General features: G+C 41.2%; 1 protein-coding gene across 7 annotated transcripts in view; it reads left to right on the forward strand.

Moving 5' to 3' along the window:
* Positions 1-27,195, forward strand: part of EPB41L4A (erythrocyte membrane protein band 4.1 like 4A) — a 208,258-nt gene that overhangs the window by 15,733 nt on the left and 165,330 nt on the right. The gene's annotated exons all lie outside the window — the stretch shown is intronic.

Genomic DNA, 27,195 nt, shown 5'->3' on the forward strand with positions numbered 1-27,195 from the left:
TCAGAAGAGCCTTTTTTTGAGTCTCAAGAGATCTTTAATAAATCATTATTTCCTAGTCTCTTTGTCCCACAAACCCTGAAGAACTTTCCCTTAGACTGCCTTGAAGCCATTCCCTGCACCCGGGAGAGCGGGCTGTGACGGTGTCATGGAAACATCAGTATTGACACAGGCATGATGGGGACTCCCAAAGAGTAAGGCTGTAAAGGAAACCAGACCCCAGGCTGACAGCACATCAGGTTCCGCAGGTCACACATTTCCTTTGTGAATGATGGTGAAGAAACTTGGGCTTCTTGTATGTGTTCAGGTTAAAAATCCTTGAGTTTTTCTCCTACCTGAAAATGCTACACGTGTGTGTGTGTGTGTGTGTGTGTGTGTGTGTGTGGCGTCCGCGCGCGTGTGCGCGCCAAGTGACCTAACATTTAAATGTCATTTTAACATTTGGGTCAGTTGTGTTTCAGAGTAAATACTACATGACTGACTGCTCTCTAGGAAACCATTATCTCCCCTTTAAAAGCTGTTTTAAAAAGATGACTATTTTTGTCCTGAAACAAAATTTTCTTTACGTGTTAAAATAGAGGCAACTGAGAACAGGTGTGTATATTTAACAAGATGTACTGGTACCTTGCTTTACTTAAGACATTATTTTATTGAAAAGTTTCATTGTGAATTGGTTTGTGCTTTACAGTGCTTTCCATCTAGTGTCATTGAAAAGTTGAAAACAATACCGGGATGTTTTTTCCCCCCAGGGGGAGGGAGGGTGGTGATTTTTTGTGCTAAATCACTTACAGTTTGCTGGGTCTTCCCTGTGCTTTTTCACTTGCTGCTGTCACTGCTGCATTGACCAAAGCCATATTCCCAACAAAGACCGCTGTGGTTTTCAGCACAAAGCAGAAGACAGGCACGCCTCTGTTTTGGTTTTACCAGTGTGTTTTCACCTTTGTTCTCAAATGGTTAGATAATCTTGTGCTTTCTGCTTGAGGTTAGGGTGGTGAAGTGACAAAAAAAAAATGCACCATTTCTTCCCACGTTTAATAAATTCTGCTGCTCTGAGTGGAATCCATGGCTTATTAGACATGCCAAGCTGTTAGTTTTCTAAGCATGTTCAACCAAAAATGATGAGCAAAAATGGCTTAAATTGACTGGGGTATTTTGAGTCTCACTGGGTACATTTGTCAAAGAGTTTGGCTCTCATTTGGCTAATCTTTTCTCCAAGGAAGAAGATTCATTAACACTGCTTGGTTCTTGTTTTAGATTTTGTTAGATTCCTGTTGCAGGCTGAGAAAGGAGTAGAGTCAGTAAGAACCCAAATATGTAGAAACACCTGTAATTCTTATACTCATAGATTTTATTCTTCCCCATCAATGACAACTTTTGGGGTGAGAATAAAGCACATGCAATCCTCATGTATATTTGCTATTGCTTGGTTCTGGTGGTGTCAGTGTATGCAGGAGTAACATCAACAAATTCTTCAAAATTAACCAGACAACCTTGACTGAGAAATAGTTTCCTCCTACCTAGGAACTTGGAGTTGTTAACCGAGGAAAGGATTCTGCACATCTGGGTAGTGAACATGTTAAGTGTTTGATACAAGCATTTGAACATTAGGATGAATAGCTGAGCTGCCTTTTAGCTCTGGAAGTCTCATGGGTTGTATCTACAGTGGCTGTGGTGACAGGTGCTAGTTGTCAAACCTCGTGATTGTGTTTATGGTTTATCTAGTCTGGAGCCACAATCAACGTTTCATTCCTCAGGCTTCACAGATTACTGTGGCTTTTTCAGTCCCCCCTCATAGAGTAGACAGCGTCAGAAAAAGTAATTGCATTTTCTCTTTTCAACTACTTGAGCAATTGATTTGGTAGGGAAGGAAGCTGATCTTTCTCAGATTCGGGAGCATTTTGATTTTTTAATTACTCCAATTATTTTATTTTATTTTATTTTATTATTTTCTTCTTTAAAGCTACTTCATGGAGTAAGACCATATGTAATTAAACGGTTGGCCATAAGAAAATGTAAGCCAGTCAATTCAGTGGAAGTTTTAACAGTGCTTACTATTCACCCAGATGGTTTCTATCTCATGTCATGTCTGACACCCAGTGGTGTTCAGTAAATGTTAATACCTTTTCTTCTCCACTGTAGTCAGCCTGTTATGGGGAATACAAAATGAACATAAATGAAATTATAGAACAGTTAAGTCTAGAGTAGGACTGGAAGTGTGATATTGAAGTGTGAGAGGTGAGGGTCTCATGGAGAAGAGTGTTTTGAATTTGACTTTGAAGATTAATTGGACTTGCCTGACCATGGTGGTTGAGTGGTTGAGTGTTGACCTATGAACCAGGAGGTCACAGTTTGATTCCCAGTCAGGGCACCTGCCCATGTTGTGGGCTCGATCCTCAGTGTGGGGTGTGCAGGAGGCAGCCAATCAATGATTCTCTCTCATCATTGATGTTTCTATCTCTCTTTCCCTCTCCATTCCTCTCTCAAATCAATAAAAATATATTTTAAAAAAAGAATAAGTGGACTTGAGATATCCAGAAAGTGAGGAGGTTGCCAGTGGAAATCCTGGGACAGTGAGAAACTGGTTGAACCTGGAGACTGAGGGGAAAATCACATTGCATCCAGTTGGTGTTATTCCATAAGGGAAGGACTTGACAACCATGAAGAGGAGTTAAGGCCTGGTGTGTGGTAAGTCTAAGCAGAGGAGAGTCCCGGTGGCATTTTATTAAGGTAACTGGCAGTTAGCACTGTAGATTGGATTAGAGGGAGGGGAGCCTGGAATCTGCCGTTAGTGGTCAGGTGAGGCGAGCTGGGCTTCAACTGTGGAGTTGAAGGGAAAAACAGATAGGAAGGGCATTTGAGACAGTCATTCATTCATTAAACAAATAGATTTTGAAAGCCTTCCAGGTGTTAGGCCCTGGGCACTGCATGCAGTGGTGAGGCCAACTGACACAGTCCTACTACTAATTCTAGCATTGTCGAAAGCATCAAATCAGATAATATATATAAGTGCCTATTCTACAGTTTCAATTTTACAAAGTCCATTTGTTTTTAAAAGTGCTTTAAAAATGCCAATACAAATCTATCCTAATACAGGGAAATAAAAATTTTGACCAAAATCAACTTCTTATATTAGAAACTATTAGAGCTTTGCTTTTTAAATTACTTTATTTTTCCTCCACTCTGCTCTGATCCTCCTGCTAAGCCTCAGACAGTTGTGTCTTAGTTCTCTCCAGGGATAAGAAGTTACTTTAGCATACGTTCACAGCTCATTAAATTAATTTAAGAACCAACTGCTTCAGAGGCCCACAAACCAATAATTTACTCTTAAGTGTATGTTTACATCTGAGAACAGTAGCAGGGAGCTAAAGGGAGAGGGTCCCCATGGCTCTCCAGGCCCTTCACCAGCAGGGTTTCACGAAACATCCTGCTCTATTTTCCTGGGTCCAACCAAGATGCCCTGTGGAATATTGACTCCGGCTGTTTCATATACAGTGTCATTTACAGATAGTGCATATTGGACAATGTCGAAACTTTCTAAATCTGCACTTTGGAGGACTTTGTGATAAACATTATTTTGCAACTCAAAGGAAAATTTGAAAATTATTTAACATAGTTTAAAAAAAATATTGCCACTCGGTAAGCAACTCTATGAAGAGTCTATTCCAGCCAGTCTGACACTTGTTTTATAGTGGCGGTTCTTTACCTTGGAGATATTTAACGTGGTGAGAAGGCTTTGGAGCCCTGCTGGAAGCTGGGGTGTCCTGTTGGGATGGTCATCTGCATGGTTTCAGGGAGGGCACCTGTGCTGGATATGTCAGCATCAGGCACCACGGGTTCATGCAGCTGCTTTAATCCCCGATTGAAGCTGGAGCAGCCAAATTAGCAGCCGTGACAGTCTCCTAGGGAGACTGAGCAGAGTTATCAGGCAGTTTGAGTGGCGAGGCCATTGAGGGTCTCAGATTCAGAGCTTTACCCTGAGCAGTGCAGGTCCTTTAAGGGCACATGCTGACGGAGCCTAAGGGCGGGCAGCCTCAGGTCTTCCTCCCAAGACTTCTGTCCTCCCGGTGTCTGGATGGCTGCTTCTTTGCAGAATCTTGGTGCTTTTAGGCTGTCATTATCCTGGTGGGAAGGGAGCTCTCCCCTCCGGGCTTTTGGCTTTTGTATCAAATGTGTGGCCCATTATCTTTGGGGCTAGCCTGGTGGACACGCACACTCAAGATATCCAGATGGCAGTTTGCACTTTTTCCACATGTTCTTCTTTTTATAGTTCTTTTTTTTTTTTTTTAATTAATTAATTAATTTATTTTTTTTTTTGATTTTTTTTTTAAATCTTTATTGTTCAGATTATTACATTTGTTCCTCTTTTTTCCCCCCATAACTCCCCTCCTTCCAGCTCCCACCCCACCCTCCGCCCTCACTCCCCACCCACTGTGTTCATCCATAGGTGCATGATTTTTGTCCAGTCACTTCCCGCATCTCCCACACCCCTTTCCCCCCCAAGAATAGTCAGTCCATTCCCTTTCCATGTCCCTGATTCTATTATAATCACCAGTTCATTCTGTACATCAGGTTATCCATTCACTTGATTCTTAGATTCATTTGTTGATAGATGCATATTTGTTGTTCATAATTTGTATCTTTACCTTTTTCTTCTTCTTCCTCTTCTTAAAGGATACCTTTCAGCATTTCATATAATACTGGTTTGGTGGTGATGAACTCCTTTAGCTTTTCCTTATCTGTGAAGCTCTTTATCTGACCTTCAATTCTGAATGATAGCTTTGCTGGATAAAGTAATCTTGGTTGTAGGTTCTTGGTATTCAGCACTTTGAATATTTCTTGCCATTCCCTTCTGGCCTGCAAAGTTTCTGTTGAGAAATCAGCTGACAGTCGTATGGGTATTCCCTTGTAGGTAGTTGAGCCTCTTTCTCTTGCTGCTTTTAAGATTTTCTCTTTGTCTTTTGCTCTTGGAATTTTAATGATGATGTGTCTTGGTGTGGTCCTCTTTGGATTCCTTTTGTTTGGGGTTCTCTGCGCTTCTTGGACCTGTAAGTCCATTTCTTTCACCAGGTGGGGGAAGTTTTCTGCCATTATTTCTTGAAATAGGTTTTCAATATCTTGCTGTCTCTCATCTTCTGGCACTCCAATAATTCTGAAATTAGTCCGCTTGAAGCTGTCCCAGAGGCTCCTTACACTATCTTCACACTTTCGGATTCTTTTTTCATTTTGCTTTTCCAGTTGGGTGTTTTTTGTCGAATCTTTGGTTTGATTCTTGTGCTCCTCTGGTCTGCTATTGGGTATAATATTCTTTATTTCAGTCCGTGTATGCTTACTTTCTAATTTCTTTATCGTAGCATCGAGGGTCTCATTAGTTTTCGTGAGGCTCTGTTCAAATTTATAGCAAGCCCTCAAAATTGCGATTCTTAGCTCCATATCCTCCATTTCTGTCATGTTTTTTTGTCTCCGCATCTTTTATGCTTTCTTGGTGCACCCCCTTGTGGTCTTTGTGCGCAGTCTTGTTCTAGCCAAGCCTTAGTTGTTGTAGTTAACACTAGAGGGATTTGACCACCGGGCCGACTGGCTGTTGGAATCAGCTGTGTGGAAAACGTCTGTCCTCTGGGGAGGCGCTAATCCAGCCTTTGCCTGAGGCGATCGGCAAATGGCTGTGCGCAGGGCTTGGGCGGGGCGGGCTCAACAGGGCGGGGGGAGGGAGCAGCTATGGCTGCTCTCAGTCCGTCCCCAGGGGCTCTGCCTCTCTGTCCCGGCAACCGCTGCAAACCTCGGAGGGACCGTAGCCAGACAGTCCCGCTTCTCCCGTTTGAGTCTGGGTCCCTAGAGACTCGCTCCGATCTGTAGCCCAGAGTCTGAGACTCACTCCTGATTGAAAACGACAACCGCGCCCTCAGCCACCAGCCCGCTTTGCGCGCGCACCACCTCACCACCGCACCACTGTACCTTTAAATTTTCCACACTGCGCCTCCTCTGAGCGTCGGAATGCTGCTGTTTTTTCCTTCTAGTTGAAGAGTCTCTCCTCAGCCAGCCCTCCTGTGGTTCTGGTTGATGTCCGTTCTGTCTTTTAGTTGTATTTTTGAAGTGGTTGTTTACGGCGGCAGTCTCCGTTGTTTACCTATGCCGCCATCTTCGATTCTTTTTTATAGTTCTTTAAAAAATATTTTTAAATTGATTTTTAGAGAGAGATAAGATAAAGGGAGAGGGGGAGAGAGAGAGAAACATTGACTGGAGAGTGAAACATTGTTCGCTGCTTCCTTCATGCCACCCAATAGGGACCGAACCTGAAACCTGGGCATGTGTCCTGACTGGAAATAAAATTCACAACCCTTTGGTGCATGGGATGACATCCAACCACCGGAGCCACACCAGCCAGGGCTTTTCATAGTATTTTTAGCGAAAGCAGGGACCCACTGGAAGGCTCTGTCAATGGGGGGTCAGTGTCAAGTGAGGTAGCAGAAGGGAACGGATTGACTACGATCTTGGTTTTCCCTTAACTTCAATTGCTTTTGCTTTCTTGCAGGAGAGTCACTTGCTGTTCCCATCGAGCCTCTCCAGCTACTGTCTTCCACTCTCATGTCTATAGTATCTTTCTTTACTATCCAATCAAGTAACTGGAAACTATAACCTTAATTTTGAGATGTGTGTATATGTATGATCTTAAATATAGGATGGAAAAGAAAATTGATATCAGATTCATTTTAAAACTTTATTTCTACAGTATGTTTTGCAGATCAGAGCCTGACAGATTGTTAAAAGTAGCCATCATTTATTGGATTAATAAAACCTGGAAAATTCAATTACCCAGAAAACCCCATTCCCTGAGCATAATTTTAAATCAATATTGGGACATATAGATGAACTCAGAAATCTCTGTCTTCCTTAAAATAATTACTGTAGATGTGGAAGCCTTTTAAAATCTATCAAAATCAACATTATTAATTTTTAAGCTAATAACATTTATTACTGAGGGTTTGATATCCCATTGGAAATAATTTAGGATCAGAAAGGAGTAATTTGCTGTAATGACATTTTATGTGAGATCTGAGCAATTTTATGGGCTGGGTTTATGAGACCAGTACTACAGAGGCTGTTTATTCACTGTACATTTCTAGGATTTAAAATATGATGCCCCTTAGTGGGTGAAAGTGCCTTTGTCAGATCTTAGTGCAAACAGATGTGGGTATTAAAGACATGACCATCAGGTTGAGAGAATGCAAGGCATTGCTTCATTTCATTATGCTTAAAAACATTTTTTATTGATTTCAGAGAGGAAGGAAGAGGGAGAGAGAGATAGAAACATCAATGGTGACAGAGACCCCCTGCATGCCCCCTACTGGGGATGGAGCCCACAACCTGGGCATGTGCCCTGACTTGGAGTTGAACCGTGACCTTCTGGTTCATAGGTCATTGCTCAACCACTGATACACACTGGCTGGGCCCATTATGCTTTTTAAAAATATGATACACTAGGGTTGAATTTTTTATTAAGGTACCTAGAAATATGTGAAATTGAAAGAGCTAATTAAGCCATATTAAACAATTAATTATTTAATTAACAATGAGCTCACAACTTATTCAGAGACAGTAAAGCTTAGAGGGAAAGAAATAAGGTCCTAGTTACAAAGAAATCAGTACATTTTGCCCATATTATTTTCACAAATTCTACCAATTTGAACATCTACCAGGAGCTTGTGAAATTGGAACCTCATTATCTCTGAGTGATATATACTTGAAGATTTGAGAAATGCAAACCACTTACAATTTTTATTGATGAGGTTGGATATTACCCATTTCTGTTTCCATCTTTTGAGATTTGTTTTTTTGTGTCATTTAGTATATTGGGGTCTCTCTTAAGATCTTCTGGATTTGGGGCTGCCACCCCTCTCTCACTTAGACTATAATTTAAGTCCTTTAATATCAATGAGGAGATAATTTCAGTGAATGAAAAGACAGAGACTGGTCAGTGGGATTTTTAATTGACTGTGTTTGCCTTTAGGTAATGTGGTTTATTTTCTCTCAGAACAACAAGTCTGGAGGTTGGCAGATCACGGTTGTTTCAGGGGTCAGCAGCGTAGGGTTCTGGATTGGCTTTCTGTGAGTTTCTTGTGTTTTTTTTTTGTCATAGTTGCCGGGGGGTGGATAAAAGCTTGTTACCAACTCTGGGATTCTGCACTCTCTCTCTCTCATGGTTTTCTGTATTCCCAGACTTAATAATACCCTTTATTAGACGTTTCCCAAATTAGCCAAGTTGAGTTCACTATGTGTTTCTTCCTGAGGTCCTGACTGATACTGGTTATGTCTCTTTTTAAAAAAAATATATGTATTTTTATTGATTTTGGAGAGGAAGGGAGAGAGGGGGAGAGATTGAAACATCAATGATGAGAGAGAATCATTGATTGGCTGCCTTGTGCACCTCCCAAAACTGGGGATCGAGCACGCAACCTGGGCATGTGCCCCGACTGGAATCGAACCCGGGACTTTTCAGTCCGCAGGCTGACACTCTATCCAGTGAGCCAAACCAGCTAGGGCTGGTTATGTCTCTTTTTATTAGAGAGGAGTGTTTTTCTCAGAAGCACCAAATCCCTGTCAGGCTTTCTTTCCTGAAGGTCCCATTGGTCAGGACAGGTCATACGCTCAAGCTGTAGGGTGTGTAGGGAGTACCTGTCAGGGTTTAGAGAAAGGTGGCCTCTGCTGATAAGGGCTTCACCAGCTCTTTATAAAAGGTAAAGCTGAAACCATATTCAAGAATCATATGTGCTATTTCAGCCCCTTCCTAAAGGTGGGAAGCCTCAATGGGTCATGCAATGATCAAGACTGACCATAGAGGAAATTTCATAGATATTGCCCTAGCAAATGGATGGGGCAGCTCTTTGTATTATTTCCCCCCAGCATATATTGAGGGCTAAATAAAAGTTTACTTATTGCCCATGCTGAAATGTCTCCAAACCTTCATTATGACTTTTCTTTTGCCTTAAAAAAAAAAATTAAGGCATTTCAATTAGAGTTTCCACAGGTTAATTGTTCTTCCTTAGTTTGAATATGCAGATGGCAAAACTGTCTTTCAGGAAAAAGAACATACCTTCTACTCCCACCTGCCACTTGTATTTGGCTGTTGCAGAAATTTGGCCGTGGCTGAAGGTTCTCAAGCTCTCAATGAAAATTTCAGAACAAAGTCATCTTTTTAGTTTATTTTTTTTATAGTAAAGTTGGCTTTGGCCTGCTATGTTAATTGCAAACATATATTTACTTTTTGCCTTTAAATGTTTTTATTGAAACATAATTGACATAACAGTATATTCGTTTCAGGCATGCAGCATAATGACTCAATATATGTACACATTGTGAAATGGTCACCATAGTAGGTCTAGTTCAGTGGTCGCCAACTGGTGGTCTGTGGATCACTGGTGGTCCATGAGGTCTAAAAGGTTGGTGACCGCTGGCTATGCCCAGTAGTGCTTTTGTGGACATTTTTTGAATCTTTTTTTATTTTATTTAAAAAAAATCTTTACTGTTGAGATTATTACAGATGTCCCTCTTTTTTCCCCCCATTCTCCCCTCCACCCGATTCCTGCCCTGCCCAGGCCTTTGCCACCCTATTGTCTGTGTCCATAGGTAATGCATATATGCATATAAGATCTTTGTTTAATCTCTTCCCACCCCCCTCCCCTTTCCCTCTGAGAATCGTTGGTCTGTTCCATTTTCATGCCTCTGATTCTATTTTACTCACCAGTTTATTGTGTTCATTAGATTTCTTATTTATTTATTTTGATTTTTAGATTCAATTGATAGGTATGTATTGTTGCCATTTTGTTGTTCATATTTTTGTTCTTTTTCTTCTTTCTCTTCTTAAAGAATACTTTTCAACATCTCATATAATACTGATATGGTAGTGATGAACTCCTTTAGCTTTTTCTTTAGTGAAACTCTTTATTTGATCTTCAATTCTAAATGATAGCTTTGCTGGGTAATCTTGGTTGTAAGTCCTTGCTATTCATCATTTTGAATATTTCTTGCCACTCCCTTCTGGCCTGTGTACTTTCTGTTGCGAAATCAGCTGACAGTCATATGGGCATTCCCTTGTAGGTAACTAACTGTTTTTCTCTTGCTGCTTTTAAAATTCTTTCTTTGTCTTTAGCCCTTGGCATTTTAATTATGATGTGTCTTGATGTGGTCCTCTTTGGGTTTCTCTTGTTTGGGACTCTTTGCTTCCTGGGGGGAAGTTTTCTGTCATTGTTTCTTCAAATGGGTTTTCAATATCTTTCTCTCTGTGTTCTTCTGGCACCCCCATAATGTGAATGTTGGTACGCTTGAAGTTGTCCCAGAGGCTCCTTACACTGTCTTCACATTTTTGGATTCTTTTTTCTTTTTGCTCTTCTGGTTGGGTGTTTTTTGCTTCCTCATATTTCAAATAGTTGATTTGATTCTCAGAATTCTTTACTGTTGAATCCCTGTATATTAGTCTTTATTTTAGTCAGTGTATGCTTAAATTCTGACTGGTCCTTTTCCATTGTTTGCAGGTTTCTAGAAGATTCTTGAGTAACCTTATAACTGTGATTTTGAACTTTATATCCAATAGTTTGCTTTCTTCCATTTCTTTCATTTGTGACATGTCTCTTTGTCTCCACATTTTGCCTGCTCCCCTGTGTTTGTTTTTTATGTATTGGGTAGAGCTGCTATGTCTCCTTGAGTTGGTAGAGTGGCCTTGTGTAGAAAGTGTCATATAGGGCACAGCGGCTCAGCCTCCCCAGTCACCTGAGCTGGGAGCTCTAGGTGCACCCCTGTGTGGGTTGTGAGCACAGTCTTGTTGTAGTTGAGACTTGATTGCTGTTGGTGTCACTGGGAGGAATTGACCTCTAGGCCAATTGGCTGTGAGGATCAGCTGTGACTACAGTGGGAGAGCTGCTGTGCAGTAGACACCCCTATGGAGCAGGACTTGCTTCAGTGGTGCTTTGGTGCTCACTGAGTCTGCTCCTTGAGTATGTCGCTTATGGATGTGAGAGCTGTAATCTGGTATGGTCTGACACTAACCACTGGGTACACTGGCTCTTGGGTCTCCAGGGAGGTGCAAAGTGAGCCACTGCCTGGGGCCACCCAGCAGGAGCTACAGAGAGATCTGCAGATTCCTCCTCTTTGTATCGGGTTTGGAAGTGCCTGGATGAGGCCCAGCTATGAAACAAGGCAGGCTGGTGCTAGTGCCAGATCTTGGGCCTTTTATTGATAGGTTTGGGACCCAGCAGCAGCTTGTTTGAGAGATTTAGTCTGAACAAGGACAGACCATTCATATGCAAAAGCTGCTGCTCACAGCTTGGGTGGGGTTGTAAATTGGATGAGGCGGGGTCTTAGGGAATCACCAGGATAGAGCAAACAGAAATGGCTGCTAGTCAGCCTTGCTACCTGGGAGGTCCCAGCATAGGACAATGATGTTTGTGAGCACCCCTGTCTGGGAGAAAGCCGCCCCCGAGTTCCTGCCCCCATGCTAGACAATCCAGTTCCTTCTCGTATGTGTTTGTAATCCCCAGAGCCTTGCCCTGTGCTGGAGCTCAGAGGAAGTGGGAGCTTGTAAGTTCAGTTCATGCACCGGCCTTTTAAGAGGAACAGCTGGGTCTCCAGCAGCCTCTGTGTCACTGAGCCCCAATCCGCACTGGTTTTTACAGCCAGTAGTTCTTACTGCCTGTAGGGATTTTTTTCCCCAGCTCTGGGACTCTGGACTGGGGGTCTGGTGTGGGTCTGGGATCCCTTGCTCTGCAGAGTGGCCTCTGCAGAGATGATCTCTCTCCTGATTAAAAAAAAGTGGCACAGGTGGGTGCGGACCAGCCTGTTCCCCACCTTTGCACCTTCTACCAATCTCAGTGTGCTTTCTTCTTTACCTCTCTAGTTGTAGAACTTCCACTCAGCCAGCTTTCCAGCGGTTCTGGATAATGGTTGTTCTGTATTTTAGTTGAAATTTGATGTGGTTATGGGAGGCGGCGAGTAGAGGTGTTTACCTATGCAGCCATCTTCCCCTTGTCTTATTTTTTGAATCTTGAAACACATCTGGCCCCATGAGTTTGTGAAAGCTTGTTGGCATATACTGGCTCTCTATAAGAAAGAGTATCTGAATTATCTGGGGGAAGTTTTCAAAACATCAGTGTCCTCTGGGTGAATGAGGTCTGTGTTTCCCTCTCCTTTCTCTTTGGTTGAGTTGTGTGTGCAGGAATCTGTGTCTGTGTGTAGGGGGGAGGTGTCCCTGACCAGTTTTAATACCGAGGTTGTACCAGCATCAGAAAATTTATTTGGGGACACTTCAGTCTTTTTCTGTGCTTTATAATAGATTATGTAACCACAGACTTACTGTACTTCGAAAGTTGGAAAGGATATATGTGAAACTATCTAAAATTAGAGTCTTTTTTTTTTCTATTTTTGAGATTATTTGGTGGTAATTTTCTTGAATATGCCAATTATTAGGGAAGGTTTTCTGTAAGTTCCCACATTTTTATCCCTTAGTCAAAGAATTTTCAAGTGGTAGCTTTGTGGATGAGAAAAATTAAACATCTATGGTCGATTCCTATCTATCTTTATAATTATTTTAACATTATTTTATAGAATGTCATCAATAAAGTTATAACTAAGCAATATTTTGTTAATGAGAAACATTATTTTAATAGAATTATAATTTTATTGAATAAGTAGGGAGAGAGGAGGCATTATATATGATTTAATATAGATACTTTTGTACAATTTCCTTACTGGTCCTTAGTTGTTTTCAGTCACTTCTTAGTGTAACTGTGTTTTTTTTCTTCTCAGGATTTGGTAGCATAGATTCATGTAGGGACCCTCTTAGCTCCTTCTGTCTGGTCCGTGGCTCCTGCACTGTACTCTGAGACTAGGGCTATGTTCTCTACTAGGGAGGACACTTTTGATTATATAGTAATTCTCCTTCAGGTCACAATGATCACTCTGCTCAGAAGAGCAGATTCAATTTTGACTCTAAATTTTGTGCTCCTACCTAAGCTCATAAAATAGAGGAATTGTATGGCTTTTATTTTCCTTAATAGGCTCTTCTTAAATTCAACTAGGTCAGTGCTTTGAGCAAATGGCAGCTCCAATTGCCTTTCTTAAGTCTAATAGAAGTACAGTGACTAATCATACTTTGGCAAAAGTGATTGGTTCTAGATTTGGACAGGTTCCATTAAGCAGTTATTTTGATGACTCTCATCTTAAATGAATGTATTGTGCCTTTGGGTGAGCCTGAGATCATTGCCTCTCTCAAGTTAGTATGGGAAATGCTGCCTATAGCGTTTAAGAATGGCTGGGTTTCATCTAAGAGTAGATGGTCTTCCCGTGCAGTTTGCTGCTGTTTAGACCTTGTCCTCCCGTTACAGGTGAGAAAGTAGGAGTGATTAGGCATGTGAACATTTCCATGTTTCTCTTATTCTCAGTGATGGACAGATTCCCAGTATGGTTGAGTGTGTTGTCCTTGCCCCAGCTCCTGCTTCACTCCTCTTCCTGGCATTTCTTCAGCCTCCAATCTGGACTTTGTCTTCCTCACTTTTATTTCATCAAAACTTGTCCTTACAAAAGATGATTTTAGACCTTCATTCTTTTTTCAAACTTCATTTGTAGGATATAAGGATTGTTTTGTAATGGAGGAATTCTAGGTGTTCAGAATATGTAGAGAAAATATTTTGGCACTGCTGTTTAATAGCTTTATTTCATGCAAGGAAGTGCTCAAACTTCTCATTATTAAGTTTAAGAGTAAAATTCCAAGGGTGTGAGGGGAGATTGTATGTTGCTTTGCCTCACTTAATGCCCACTGAAAACCGGAGGGCTGCTTTGGCTCCCCCAGTTGTCTGTCCCTCCAAGACAATGTCAGCAGAGACGATGGGGAAGCACTGATTCGGTGCTAGCCCAAGGGTTCGTGCACACACACCTGTACACGTCTGTGCACCTGTACGTTCCTGCACACACCCAATCCATAGAAGAATGAGTCGGATTTGCAGGGAGCACATCATGGTAGAATGATTTCCAAATTGATTCACTGATGCAAAAATATAGTATTGGTCAAAATTAGACTTTAAAAAAACTCCACAAACCTTTAGGAAGGCTCCACCATGGAAGCTGTTCTACCAGCCATTAAACATAGCCCATGTTTCCTCTTGATTTGGAACAGTTACTGTACGTTCAGTTAAGCATTGGACAACAAAGGAGGCTTGTGTTTAGAGGCTTTATGTTGGACAAAAAGAACACAATTGAATACGAGGCTCAGTTTCAGTGTATTGAAGCCCACCTAAGAGAAGCACCCAGGACCTGAGACTGAGGGAATGGGAATGTCCTGTGGAATTTCTCTCTCTCTCTCTCATTCATCTAGCTCAGTTTGCATAAGTTAAATGCTGTATGCTCTTTGACCCACACAACTTGGCATGCTTAGGAGTGACCACAGTTTTGTACAAATCAATTTCTACAATCCTGAGAGGAAACCGACATAATTTTTACCAAGATGTGATGCCGAAGGTCACGTGGCTTGACAAATGAATGTTGTAAAAGTATCAGAATGAGGTTTTCCTTCTCTGGAGAGCTTTCAATTCAGGATAGGTTTTCACCTTTCCATATTGAAATGAATTTCATAATGAGTTACAGGGATTCTTATGTCTGGGGACGTTTTAAGGACTGTACTTGTCGATAGAAAGTGAAGATTGCAATTTTTTTTCCTTTTGTTTTTGGACTTGGTAATTGTGCATTCAGAATTTTCCAAGAGTGAATTGAGTTATAGCAAATGTTTTCTTGTCCTAAATACACTGTAATGTCCTATTTTGTCCTCCCGAAACCCTGAAAATTGGATTTGTTGTAATATGAAAAATGAGTTAGCAGTAGTGATCCCCCCCACCCCCCGCCCCCATTCATATGAGGATATTAGTCTGAAAGACAGCACTGGAATGGTTGTGGTACTAGGCAGAGGGACATTTAAACACCTTAGCATCTTTCTCTGAAGAGGTGGAAGAGAACAAAGCAAAGCAAATAACAGCGTAGAAAGTGGTCACTCTAGGCTGTGGCATGTCATAGGCGTGATAGCTCATATTATATTGAGTGTCACCAGGGAAATAATTGGTCTTGGCAAGGCTGCAGGGTGCCTCTTCTTCATTGAATAAAATTAGTTAGGTTGCCGGGACTCATGAATCATGGATGAAATGCTAGAGCTAAAAATGGCCAGTAAATAAAGATCTGGGACACACGTAAAGGTCACGTCCACGTACTTGCTGTTTCCTTAGTGTTTTGGTCAGGGTTCATGTTCATTGAGCCAGTAGCCTTTTTTGTTTTAATTCAACTTTTTATTTTGAGGTAATTCACATGTAGTTTTAAGCAATAATAGAGAGAGATCCCATGCCCCTGTAACTGTTTTTCCTCAAAGGTAACTTCTTGCAAAACATTAATACAGTATCACAACAGGATATTGACCTTGATGCACTTCCTGGAGGGCCAAGATACAGAGCATTTCCATCACCCAAAGGATTCCTCAGAGCTCCCTTTTACAGCTGCACCCACTTCTCTGCCTCTTCACCTCTGCTTAAACTGGCAACCACTAATCTGTAGTTTTATTTCAAGAATGTTGTGTCCGTGGAATCATATCTTTTGAATTGGCTTTTCTCACTCAGCATAATTCTCTGGAGACTCAGCCAGGTTTTTGCATATGTCAGTATTTATTCCTGAGCAGTATCCTGTGCGATGGATGTACCACATCCAGCATGGTTACTCACTTACCTGCTGAAGGACGTCTGGATTGTCTACAGTTTTTGACTTTCTGAATAAAGCTGCTATAGATATTCACACATACGTTTTATGTATGAAAAATTTTATTTCTCTGGGATAAATGCTGAAGAGTGCAATTACTGGGTTATATGATAGTTTCATGTTTAGTTTTTTAAGAAGCTGCATAACTGTTTTCCACAGTGGCTATAACATGCTATAGTCCCACCAGCAATGTATGGGTGACTCATTTTCTTTGCAGCTCCTCAGTATTTGGTTTGTCACTATTTTTTTAAAGCTTTTTTGTTAGGCATGTAGTGATATCTCATTGTACTTTTAATTTGCATTTTCCCAATGGCTAATTACATGGAATATTTTCATGTTCTTATTTGCTATCTGTGTAGCCTCGTTGATGAAGTGTCTCTGCTGATGTGCTAAATGGATTGTTTTTCTACTGTTAAGTTCTGAGAGTTTTTTTTAACTTTATTTTTGATACTGTTACAGATGTCCCCATTCCCCTCTCCTTTGCCCATCTCCACCCAGCCCCCACCCCCCTTCCATCTCTGCCCATCACCACACTGTTGTCTGTGTCCGTCCATGGGCTATGCATATATATTGTATATGCTCTTTGGCTAAGCCTTTCATCCAATCCCCACCCCAAGCTATCAGTCTGTTCCTGTATCCATGCCTCTGTTTAGATTTTGTCAGTTTAATTTTTCCCATGAGAATTCTTTATATATTCTATATATTAGTCCTTTGTTTGGATATGTAGTTTACAAATATTTTCTCTCAGTCTGTATGCTATGTTTTCTTTCTATCCTTTTTTACAGAACATTTTGCAGACAGAAATGATTAATTTTGATGAAATCTATCAGTTTTTGCGTTGATTAATCTCAATCAAAGCCAATCCCTGGACTCAGTCATCTTGCCCCTTCTTCTTAACCTACCCCCGTGGGGATGCAGCCATTGTCAATCAGCCCCCACGATGTAGCTCCCCCTCTAGGGATTCTAGGCTTTGCCTCATGGTTCACAGTCCTTCAGAAAGTCAGATCAAATCCACCAAACCAAAGGCAAATTACAGTGAACAGGCACGAGGACACCACAGGCCAGTATACAGCTGGTTAGTGTCCCTTGGGATCCTTCTACCAAATAAATTTCCCAACCTGCACCAGCCCAGACCTGCACAGTCCTGTCTGGCCCAGCAATGAACCTGCTTGAAGGGCCTGAGGAAATGCCGGCATTTCCCCCAGTTCATCTAGCTTATTTCTAATTGCAACTTGAAGAATTTTTATCATGGCTGCGTTAAAGTCTTTGTCAATTCTAAAACATCTGTCATCTTGCTGTTGGAATCTGTTGATTGTGTTTTTTCATTCAGCTTGAGACCTTCCTGGTTCTTGGTATGATGAGTGGTTTTCGATCAAAACCTAGACATTTTTGTACTCTGTTATGAGTATCTGGATCTCATTTAAACCTTCTGTTTTTGACACCACTCCAGCAGGGGAAGGGGAGAGTTGTCACCTGGGGGTGGCTTCGGTGTTCCACCATCCCTCTGAGGCCTTAACATTTCCTTAGCATCCTCTCCGCAGTGGTTCTCAACCCTCTCTGCCCATTCAAGTCATCCATTGGAGCTATATCACAGCAATCTCTTCCTCCACCCTGGGATTTTGATTCAGTTGGCCTGGAGTGGAGCTTAGGCAGGTATTTTTTTAAAAGCTTCCCAGATAAGTGTTAATGAGCAGCTAGAGTTGAGAGACAGTGCTCTGCAGACAAAGAGAACCTGGATGTTGGACATCACATTATGGATTCCTACATTTTTAAAAGCCTTGGTCTCAGACTCATAGTTTTATGTATATCCATTCTCAGTGGGGTCGAGATGTGACTAGCCACAGGATAGACTTGGCCCATCTTCCTGGAGTGCCAGATTTGCCTGATACAAAAATCATGTTTCAAATTGCCTTGCCAAAAAAAAAGGCCTAAAAGTCAAAACAGATCTTTTGTAGAATAAAATGTAAAACTTGCATGCATTCTTAAAGGAAAAGATAAACAGGTGGGATTCTAGAGAAAGCTCCTATTCATGGTGAGCCACAACCCAAGGCTCTCCTACTGGGGTGACTTTGGTGGAACTGTTTTGAGATGCACCATGAAGGCCCGGGAGGCAAAATATTGCTGTCTCTGAGTGATGTTTATAACTCTTATTGTTATGTAACCTAGGTGACTGAATAATGTGATGTTTTATAGTATGAAACAATTTTACCTAAAAGACTTTACCGTTTTTTATCATCTTCAACTGTCAAAATACTCATCCCCCTGAATACTGATATTTCTTCGCTTTTTATTTTTGGTCTGGAGCTCTGGGTGATGAGAGTCCCATGGCTCTGGAATTTGCAACGTAGGAAACACTTCTGTTCATTCTTAGAAGGTTAAACCAGGGAACTGCTGGATAATGAGAACTTTCTCAGCCTTTTTGTTTTCACTCCCAATCACTGTCAGCATAGATGAGCTCCGTTCTCTACGGCCACGGTTTGTAACACCAGTTAATAGACTTGTTGGGGACCTGTTTATTCCATGGGGATGCTTCTGACATTTGAAGAATGCCATTTCTCTCTAAAGTGAGCACTCCTTCCACACTAATGACTCTCTTTGTGGGAAGTTCTCACAGGAGATGGGTGCTTTCTCCCCTGCAGGGGTGCACTCTTGCAGAACTGACAAGTGTGTGCACCAGTGGCTCTCTTTTACTGTATAGTCATTGAAAAATGAAAGTTTTCTCTTCACGTTTGGTTTTATGGAAGCGATCCAAAGCTTGATGAAAGCAAACTCACGTAATTCCAGCACCTATAGAAACCATATAAACCCTTCCCATCAGCATCCCTCCATTAAAATATAAAAGTTGGATACTATCTTTAAATTGAGTCGTGGACCTTTTGGTGGTGGTTGACTGCAGTGGTTTCGTTTTATCCCTGAAACACATGACTTTAAAGCTGGACTCCAGAAGCAACATGGCTCATGAGGTTAAGAGCGTAAGGAAGTGTGGGGACGGTGGGCAGACTGCCTGGGTTCTGATCCTGCTTCTGCCCCTTGCTAGCCAGGCAAGTGACTTAACTTTTCTGTATCTCAGTTCCCCCTTCTTTAAAAAGGGGATAAGATTTTTATGGAGATGTCATGAGTTAATACACTGAAAGCTCTCAAACAGTACATGGAATATAACAATGAATGAATTAGCTATTTGTATTGTTTTAATGGATATAAAATGCATCCAGTTTCTGCAAACTTTGCATCTGTGTGAAAATAAATTACACAGTTCATTTCTCTGCATAGTAACCAGAGTGAATTGTATTACATGTGGATTTGGAGCCAGGCAGCTTGAAATTCTTTAGCAGCTTCCATTACACTTTGAATAAATCCAAACTTTTTACCATGGCCCACTAAGCCCTATAAGATACATGAGATATGATCCGGTTCTTTCCCATTCTTTCCAGTGTCATCTGTTATTGATCCCCTTCGTGAGGCATCTTCAGCCACACAGGGCTTTCCTTTCTCCAGTGCATCCTACACTTTCCTGCTTTAGGGCCTTTGCACCTAGTGTTGCCTGCGCCTGGAAGGTTTCCCTCCTCTCATGACTAGTGCACGCTCACCTCGGACATCCCCTCCTGAAAGGGCTTTCCTTAACTATCTGCTTATTTCCTTTCAGTAACTATCCTGGTCAATAGTTACGTATTTTTTTTACTGGCTTATTGTCCCCTCCCTCTACTAGAAGATAAACTCCATGAAGGGTGTGTTGCCAACTGATTTAAACCAGTCTGGTCTTCCAGCATTGTTGGATTCTTTTGGTCAGTATTGGTAGCCTGTAGAATATAGAAATAGGTAGGTGCTATACATTCCTTCCTTCACTCTCTTGCTCCCAGCTGGTAAATTACACTAAAAACAATTTCTGATCTTTTTTTAAAAATTTTTTTTTATTGATTTCAGAGAGGAAGGGAGAGGGAGAGAGAGATAGAAACATCAATGATGAGAGAGAACCATGACCTCTTGGTTAATAGATCAGCACTCAACCACTGAGCCATGCCGGCCGGGTCAATGTCTGGTCTTAATGCAGGGCTACACTGACTAGCAAGCAGGCACAATCAAGAGCCACCTGCAGGATCCTCTCTGTGAATGAGTCCCCCCTCTCTGTCCTTGGGCACCCGGAGTAGCACTAGCAGGGAAGTGCAGGTGCAGTGAGGACGTTCTCATGAGGAAACCATCTGGCTGTGACTGGGTTCAAGCTACAGTCTAAGGCCTGAGAGAAGCAGGACTGGTTCCAGAGCCTGAGTGCGGCCCTGCAGGTGTCAGGTGCTCGGCCTGGCCAGGTTTTTCATGTCTTGTTCTTGCAGAGATGGTGGAATCTGTGCAATCTTAACCAGCCACATAGCTTCGACACCACTCATATATACCGCAAATGAAAATTACCTTTGTTAATTAACAAAGCGTTTGCTGTATTTTAAAATAATGACATTTAAAGTGCTAAGCAGGAGTGTGAAACTAATAACAGTGCTTGAAATGCCAGGGTGTCCATAAGTCTTAATATGAAAATACACGTGCAGTATGCATTGTTTATACCACAAGTTTTCCCGAATTACAGAAATGTAATAGATAGGGACCTTGTCTGTTTTATGTCTTACAGTATGACTATCACTTAAAATAGTACTTAGTTCATGATAGGTGTTTCATGAACGAATACAATTATTTCTGGCAGGAAAATAATCTGTGTTCTAAACAATGAACTTACAAACTTTTGGAGTAAAACCAGTTTTTATTTTTTTTAGCAAAACTGATTTTTAAGTTGATGATTTGTAGCTTGAAAAAATCAACCTTTTCCTAAAAATCCATGAATATTTGTATTTCATCTTAAGTTGATTTGGTTATCAATCATAATGTCTGGTTTTATCAGGAGGACATTTTATGAATATGGGAAACTGAGCACATCCATTGCTATCCATATGCTGAAAAATGGTGTGAAAATGACAAAAGATATTTTTTAAAGAAAAAATATCCTTAATATTCAAGCAAGATATAGAAAGCCATGACAGATGAAAACTGCAGTGATTCCTGAAAGAGGGAAAAGTTGCGAGTTCTGTAGAGACGTAGAAATGGGTAAGAGTGAGAGCAGAGGACTGCTGCAGGGGAGAACAGTTCTGCAGACCTGGAGCCCAGAGCTGGGAAGCAGCAGAAGCAGGTCGGCGCCCTTGGGTGCTCATCAGAGACTAATGCAGAGCTGGGAGGCCAGGGAGTCTTTCCCAGGAGTCAGTGGCTTTTGCTTCAGGCTAAAGTGGGCCAAGGGGTCTGTGCCCAGGTGTCGCCGTGTTCCACTAGAAAGGTGGGGACTCCCAGATGATAAGCTGCCCCACCTCCCTGACAGCATTTTGCCGTCTCCTAGCAACTTCCAGTGGCAGGCTTGTACTTTCTCAATATTTCTTCAGATAAACATGGAGATAAAACAGCTCTCATAAGGGTTTTGTAAATATTAAATAAGTGAATGGAAAAAATACTCAGCATAGCACACGGTGCTCATTATATAAATAAGTGTTCATTGAGCCCCAACTTTGTAAATGGTGTGTATCCATGCCATGTAGATATAAGTGAGTACTATGAGGCATTGCCTCTCAAGTAGTGAAACACATATGAATGAACTAATTTAGCTTTTTGTGGCTGTCATTTCATGAGCCATATTTCTTAACATTAAACTAGGATCATTTTGTCATAAATTATTTAATAAAAATACAGCATGTGAAAATAAAGTCACATGATTTATGACTATTACAAATAAACTCCTAAATACACACATATGTTATTTATGGCTATTACAAATAAACTCCTAAATACACACATATGTTATTTATTCATTAAAGAAATACCATGTCTGGCCTTGGCCCATGTGGCGTGGTTGGTTGGAGCATCATCCCATACGCCAAACGATGGTGGGTTCAATTCCTGCTCAGGGCACATACCTAAGTTTCGGGTTCAGTCTCCGGTCTGAGCATGTGTGGGAGATAACCGATTGATCTCTCTCTCTCTCTCTCTCTCTCTCTCTCTCTCTCTCTCCTTTCCCTTCCTCTCTTAAGAGAACGAAAAGAAATGCTGTGTCTAGATCTGATTATGTAGCTATGTTTTCAAGTCCCCGAACAGAAGAACATCTACAAGAGAAACAACCTTCCTTTGAAAATCTATTCAGAGCCAGTGACGTACATTGACCTGACTTTTGGTATTGTTGTTTTGTTTGCAGTCATAATGAAGGAAAAGATAGTATTTTCAGGGCTCATCAAAGTTTTTACCTCCAATAATTTTTCTTTAGGTCCTCTTTGTTTACCAGTCATTTGATCCAAATCTGGATAGTATTCAAAATACCCCTCAAATGTTTTTAATAACACTAACTTTTGCTTGAATAAGTCCAATTCCTTTCATTAAGGGTCTTTGACTCAGCAAATGTTTCTTGTGTCTGTGTTCACTGAGAGTACAGCGCTGACTGGGACGTGGTGCCTGCCCTCTGGCAGTTTGCAGTATGTTGGAGGCAGCACACAAACAGGTGATTTTACCTAAGGAATCCAAGAAAGCTTTCTGGAGGAGATGTCACTGAGACCAGAAGAGTGAACATGACTTTTTCAAGGAAAGAAAGGTACAAGGAGAATTCCAAGAAGATCAAACAACATGAACAAAGACACAGAGACAGGAAATGGCATGGGGGACATGCATGAAGGTGACAGTGATCAATTCTGTATTATTAGAGAATGACGACCAGTAGAGAAGAGGTGGGACATAAGGCTGGAGAAATCGATGGGGCCTGCAAGGGGAGAACCTTTTTGTTCTATTTTTAATTAATGGAAGGTCTCTTTAAAGGTTTTGACTAGGCTGGTGATAGACATTCGTGTTTTCACTAGATTTTACAGGGCTGTGCAGGGAAGGGAAATTAGGGAGGTTTGCACTAGAAGCAGGAAGCTCTGTTAGGAGACTTGGCAGTGGTCCGGGTGAGAGACAATAAGATCTTGAACTAGTGCTTGGAAATCTGTATGGAAAGGAAGGGATGGATTTTTTAAATATTTAGGAGATAAGACTTGAAAGATTGGGTGATGACTGGATGTTGGAAATGAAGGAGGAAGAGATTAGGATGACGAGATTGCTGGCTTGAGAGACTAATGGTGACCAGGGTACCATTGGGGCATGTTGAGTCTGAAACACTGGATGGCAAGCAGCCTTCAAAATAGACATCTGCAGCTGGAGAAAAGACTCAGGAGCCTTCAGTGAAAGATGAGAGCTAGGACCGTGGTAGTCTGCTACCACTGTCTGCTCCAAGGAGGACATGGAGAGAGTGAGAATGGGGGCAAAAGGGGAGGGGGATGCAAGAGAATTGGAGACAGGACTGAGAAGGCTGAGAGGAAGACAGAGGCAGTAATGAAATAGAACCATTAGGGACAGCAGCAGTTGAGGCATGGGCAAAGAAATGCTGAGTAAGCAAAATGGTCAGAGAGACCAGAACAACCAGAAAAGAAAATCTAGCCTCATAGTAGCCATGGGAAGGAGAGGTCAGTGGTATCAAACATGGTAGAGCAGGCCAGCGAGACATAGGCTGAGTGAGTTTGGCATGTGCAAGAAATGGGTGTCCTTTGGGAGAGCAGGTGCAGTAGAATGGGGGTATCAGGCCTCGGCTCAAGAAAGGGAGGGAACAGGAAGTAGAGTTGCAGGAAGCTAGCCCACCACAGGCTCTTTCAAGTGAGAAAGAAAGCAATGGAGTGGTAGTTGTAGGGACTTCTGTAGGGGCCAGGGAGATTTGTGTTGGTTATTATTTTTTAAGGAGTTGAGTGACTAAGATGTGTATATATTGTCTGGAAAGAAAGAGTAAGCCAGTGGGGCAAGAAGGTGATAGAGGAGGAGAGAGGACAACAGATGGGGCAGGTACCAGAGGAGGTGGGAGGGAGTGGTATCAACTACACTTTGTTAGGAATGGCCTCAAGCAAGAGGAGGAATCAGAATCTTACAAGGAGAGGCAGAGATGAGATACATATGAAGACTCTTCATTAAAAGGCCAATCTATTCTGAAATACTTCTCATATCTGTAAAGATAATAATTGAATAATAAGATTAATACAAGACTTAAAAGCTACAAAAATATTGTTTCTTTGCTGCTTTCAAATTATTTTATGCCACAAATTTTTTTTTTAAGGAATTATCAGTTTGTTAGGTCATATGGAAAACCAGATGGACTGAGCCCCCAAACGGTGCCAGCCTGTGCCATAAGTTTTATGAGCTCTTTTTCCCTCAAAGTAGTCTCTGTACAGAGCTCTTTTGATAAGTTAAGTACAATTGTTGATCATCTCCTCATTTTAGAAATAACAGTAGTAAGTCATTTGCTTTGTATTCCTGGTAAGGTAAACATCATAGTTCATTGCCACACCGCTGCAAAGATTTGATTGTGGGGCATAGTATTTGGTGTTTTTTACTTGATGGAGTAGGAAGTTCATGGTTTGTTAAAATAGGTACTTGGGACTTTATTGACAGCACAATCATAATGAAATGTAAATGTCATTCCTGTGGTCCTTCAACCTTTTATATTCTCATTGTATTTCTGAAAAGAATTGGTGTTTTTACTAAATGCAAAGGTATCTGCACACAGTACATTTAGTTGACGAGTTTGTTCAGCGCTTACTGTGTTGCCAGTACAGTGCTTGTCTGGGAGAAGGTCAGAGGAAATAGGGAGGCATCTCCACGTCCTGGAAGGAGCTGCTAATGGAACCCTGCCAGCCCGGGAATGTGGAGTGGTATCTCCATAGAGAAGCCAGGAGCACCGAGGCAGGAGGGGAGGGCAGGGCAGGGTGGGGCTGAGGGCCTTTCCTAAGGAGATTTATGCAAGTGGTAGTTGATAAGGGAAGATAAGTCCGGTGTTCATATAAACATAGAAGCACTAGTGCCTCATTAAAGTCTCAGAGACAAGAGGTTTTATAGGCTCTTAAGTAACAGATTTTTTTTTTTTAAGAAATGGAATGAAATGTAAATGAAGTTTTATTTTGGTCTCAATCTATCAAGAGTAGATTCAAGGTTCAGCACTGGAGCTTAGGAAGTGTTGGGCAGGATGATCCAGGGGTTAGGATCTTACTTGTTAGAACGCAGGCGCACTCTGTCCTGTGTTGACATGGGGGTGTCAGGCAGAGCTGAGTGATCAGTCTGGCTGTTGATAGAAGTCTTGGGACCTTGGCCTCTTTTGGCCCTCTCTTTAATGTGGAAAGATTAGCCTCATCGGTGTCCGTTTCTGAGGGCTCTTCAGGGTCAGGTGCAAAGATGTGCCTGTGTGAGCTTTCCCTGCATCAGAGTCATGCTGTGACCTGTAGACAGATGGCCTGTTTTGTCCCTTGTTCAGGTATATACCTTAAGTGCCTACTGGGAGGTTTGTGTGGGATCTAAGATTGTTTCTGTAAATCCCTGCCTTCAAAGAGCTTACAGTACAAAATAAGACACAAGAACAAATAGCAAAATGCAAGTAGCTGCATGAAGTACGTGAGCTTGGCTTGCCTTTCTTCCTGAACGGCTCATCTGTCATTTGCCTGTACAAACCCATTTTCCATCCTGATCCATTCTGCTCTGTGCCCTGGGACATTGACCCTTGTGGGTGACATCAACTTCTTTGCCTTCTGGTCTCTTTGGTTTTGGCCCGTGGAAGGCTGTAGCAGGAGGTCAGAGGGCAGGAAGAGAGTGAGGTAGGGATGTCTGTTCCTTCATCCTCCTGTCAGGTGGCCCTTCCCCGTTCACTGTTTCCCTCTGGGTTCCAGCAATGCCTTCCTCCCCTCACTCTTTCAAACCTGGTGTGGAATAGCTCCTCATGGTTGCCAATGCCAAGGAACTGCACTATGTTGGGTTGGTTCCTCTGCCCACACCTTGGCAGACATCTCCTTGATTACGTTCTCCTCAGTCATTCTGTTTTCTGCTGGGACCTGACTGATCACACTTTTCATTTTCTAAAAACAATTATAGACAACTTACAAAAAAGGAAAAATATACTACCAAAAATTTACATGCAAATACAGCATAAATGGTGTCAGAGGTGAAGAAATTATCTGAGTGAAATAGGGGAAAACACTGACATGCACTTTTACTAGAAATTGCTGAATGTGCATACAGCTGTAACAGTTTACGTTTGGCCAGGAAACTTAATGTTTAAATTTTAAGACTATAAGAATAATCAAAGATATAGATAAAGCCATCTACGATTAGAAAATATAATAAGCCATTAGCTGAGATTTGGAGTGAGCCCTCAGACTCGATATCATTTATACTGTATTTATTGTTTCAAAAATGATGAGTTATCTTAAGGATGGTAATGTATTGAAGAGAGGGGCAAAGACCATTGTTAATGATTACTTTAGAGAACATTAGTTGAGTGCTGAAGACTTACCAGTTGTTCTTAAAGGTTTCATTTTTAGATGTGTCAACATTAACCTTTGTGGAATTGATATTAGTGGTAAACTGAGGTCAAGTTTTGGTTGACTTTTAAAATTAATGGTCAGTTTGTTTTATAATTCTGAAACAGGATCCTTAGTCTAATGGTAGAATAACCCATTTGGCTTGGTATTGTCAACAAGCCTAAGAATTTAAAAGTTTTCCTTGATTGGTTGGCTTAAAGAGAAAGAAGAAAAAAAATGTCAACATATTAAAACATTTTTAGAATCATTTTCTTATTTTCTCTGATACTTACCCTTACAAATATATTGGATTTCTATTGGACCTGTAGTCTGGATAAAAGTTTTTAAAACGTAATAAGTAGTTATAGAGTTCAAATAGATATTTTGAGATTTGAAACATGGTGTTATCCTTGCTATGATATATCATCTTCACTAGGGTGGTTATTATTTTTCATTAAAAGGCCAATCTCTCCTGAAAGTTTGCTTCTCATATCTGTAAAGATAATAATTGAGTAATAAGATTAATAAAAGACTTAAAAGCTACAAAAATATTGTAGCTATATCATAGTAAGGATAACTTTCAAGTGGTGTATGATATACAATGTACATTTAAAATAAACTCATTAAGGCATTCAAAGACATTTTTTCCTGCTTAACCCTGAAACTGAAGCAGAAAGTAAGTTGTTTCAAATTCAAAATTCAATCAATAATTGTTATTCCAACCATACTAAGATTAGAGAGCATAAGGAAGTGAAAGCTTTTGAAATCAGCTGTCGTAGATAATTGGCTGCCTCTGGCTGTGTAGAAAGATGGCAATTTCTCTAAGCACACACTCAATGGAAAATATGATGAATTACTTATCTCTGGTGTTCACTCTGTCTTTGTTGGACCCATTAGAAAAACTGGAAGGAAACTCTCTGGATTCTTTTTTTTTTATCCTTCTACTTTATACATTTATTTTTTTATTTCTATTTTTTAAATTTTGTTTTATTGCTTAAAGTTTTACAAAGAGTATTACATATGTGTCCTTCCCCGCCCCCCCCCCCCC

This window comes from Myotis lucifugus, unplaced genomic scaffold (assembly GCF_000147115.1).
Source record: "Myotis lucifugus unplaced genomic scaffold, Myoluc2.0 scaffold_0, whole genome shotgun sequence".
In the NCBI taxonomy this organism is placed as follows: Eukaryota; Metazoa; Chordata; class Mammalia; order Chiroptera; family Vespertilionidae; genus Myotis; species Myotis lucifugus.